Raw genomic sequence first — 2351 nt, 5'->3', positions numbered from 1 at the left:
ATTGCAGTTAAACATGGAAAGTTCAAATTAAATATTTAATGAAAAGAATATTACTTTGCTGACTGGAACAAACTAGATAGCACAGTTAAAAATCAAAGCCCTGCTGCCTACTTATGCTTTGTCATTGCCTTAAGACTACCCACAGAGAGTATTGCTGAACTTAGAATTTGCAGGTTTTATCTTTAACTGTGAATTTCCATCCTTTGAGGCCAGTCAACCTGCTTTTCATGTTGTTTTTTAGGTGAATATTTCTAAAGCCAAACCTGCTTTTAATGGAAATTGTGATAGTGTTTCTGCAGTAGCAAAATGTTGCAGATAACAGAGCACCCTCACAAGTATGACAAGTACACATGGAAAGAAGCCAACTCAATGATCCTCATACATCTGTTAAGACTACTGAATAGAAGATAAGCAGGGAAGCAGAGCAGAGCATGGGAAATCAGCAGGTTTCCAAAAAGGTTGAAAAATGCAAGCATCTTTTTTTTTTTATTTTATATTCTCTCTCAGGTGCTAATAGTAACTTCAGGGAGAAAAATAATAAATCAAACCTAAAGATTTATTATATTTCACTCAGTCTGATATTTTACCTTAGGCAATGCATAGGTTGTGTGTTTTGAATGAGGCTATGATTTGACATAAGAGTTGGGATTGTCCCATACAATCCTCTTTCTGAGATACCTTTTTTTAAAGAACAATTGTGCGGACATATGAAACCAACATCAAAAAAGATTCCAACATTTCTTATTCCAAGAAGAATTAGGTCCCTCCGTATACTATACTAGTGGGACTAAAGACACTATTCTGTGTTCAGAGAGTAAAACTAATCCTTGAGCCTCATCGGAGGCTGGAAACCTTCGCTGTTCAAACAGTAAGAACCGAAGCAATGACCTGATGATATGAAAAAGACAGTTAACTCATAAAGAACTTGGATATATAGTAGGATGCTGAAAATAACCACAAGCAAAGTCTATTTTATTCTTTTAATGGAATACATATAAATGTAACCAGGAACTTCTCCTGAATTGATGTCATTTTCTTTGCAAGAAATAATATTTTAAAGACCTTCCTCTTAAATATTTTTTCAAGTTCTTTTTTTGTTTTTCTATTTGTTTATTATCTAAATTTATTTTAAACACTTTCTCCTTCTGGACTCTGATTCCCACTCCTGGAACTTGAAGTCATTGTAGGTAATAACATGATAGCTACAGGAGTTTATGTAGTTTATTTTTTATTTCAAAAAATGTAAGTATGTGCAGTCTACTGAACAACTAAATTCCTTACAACTTTTAATGAGGAAAATGAAATGGAAAGGCAAGTAAGGTAAAACTGAAGTTATTTTAATTTTGAAAAGGTTATCCAAAAATAAGTGTTCAAGACTTGCAGTTTAAAGCAATTATGAGAGGAGGCAAATATAGTCATCTAATTGTCTGACTGAACCTACTATTTGTAATTAAAATTAGATAATTGTTACATATTTATTCTTTAAAAACAACATTATTTTCCCTCACTGCAAATGCTGAGAAATCAGTCTTTAAAAATATGTATTTTGCTTATATCCACGCTAGTAAAAACCAACCAAAGAAATGAAAAACAACAACAAAAAACTGAGTTAGTTCATTAGTTCAAATGTTGGCCTTCAGTTATTCCTATTTTTTAATGATAAGCATCCCTCTGGCTATGCTGACTCTCCCAGTTAATGTTCAGGCACAGGGCAGGGAAAACCACATGCCAGTAATATTTTCCATTATGGATCTAGATAGGATATTTGTTTTGCCTTGTGGATGTAATACCATGCCACTTGGTCCATGCTTTATTTACTTAGAGGCAATAAATATTCCTTTGCTGCCATTCGAGAATCTGTCCTCCTACTCTCTTGTCATCTACAATACACAAATATTAATTCATGCAGTCACAACATACCCCATCAGCTAGCTTTTGAACAAAATTTCTGGTGGATTCTGAGAGACTCATTTGCTCCAGGAACAGCCTCCAGAAAGTACAATGGAACAAGCTCTGAATTCCTCCACTTCAGAAAGTCTGCTGGCACCATAGCAGAAGGCTTGTATCTGCGAATAATCTCGTATTTTATGTACCATGCCATAAGATATGTGTAAAATGCATCACTTCATGGCATAAAAACAAAACAAAAAATCATGTTCTGCAGGCTGAATCATAGCCATTATGCCTCCAACCTTCTTGCTCATGCACACATGCACACACACACAGAAGTTTTTTCTTAGATCTAAGGAATACAAGGGCCAAGTGCTTCACAGAAAGACCACATCAGACTGCTCAAGAAAAGGCTGAATGTGAATAGAGTGGATGCATCGCAGAACATCATCTGACACAGA

The sequence above is a fragment of the Meleagris gallopavo genome, chromosome 1 (assembly GCF_000146605.3).
Source record: "Meleagris gallopavo isolate NT-WF06-2002-E0010 breed Aviagen turkey brand Nicholas breeding stock chromosome 1, Turkey_5.1, whole genome shotgun sequence".
NCBI lineage: Eukaryota > Metazoa > Chordata > Aves > Galliformes > Phasianidae > Meleagris > Meleagris gallopavo.
The sequence above is the reverse complement of the archived record's forward strand: the minus strand, read 5'-3'. Positions refer to the sequence as shown.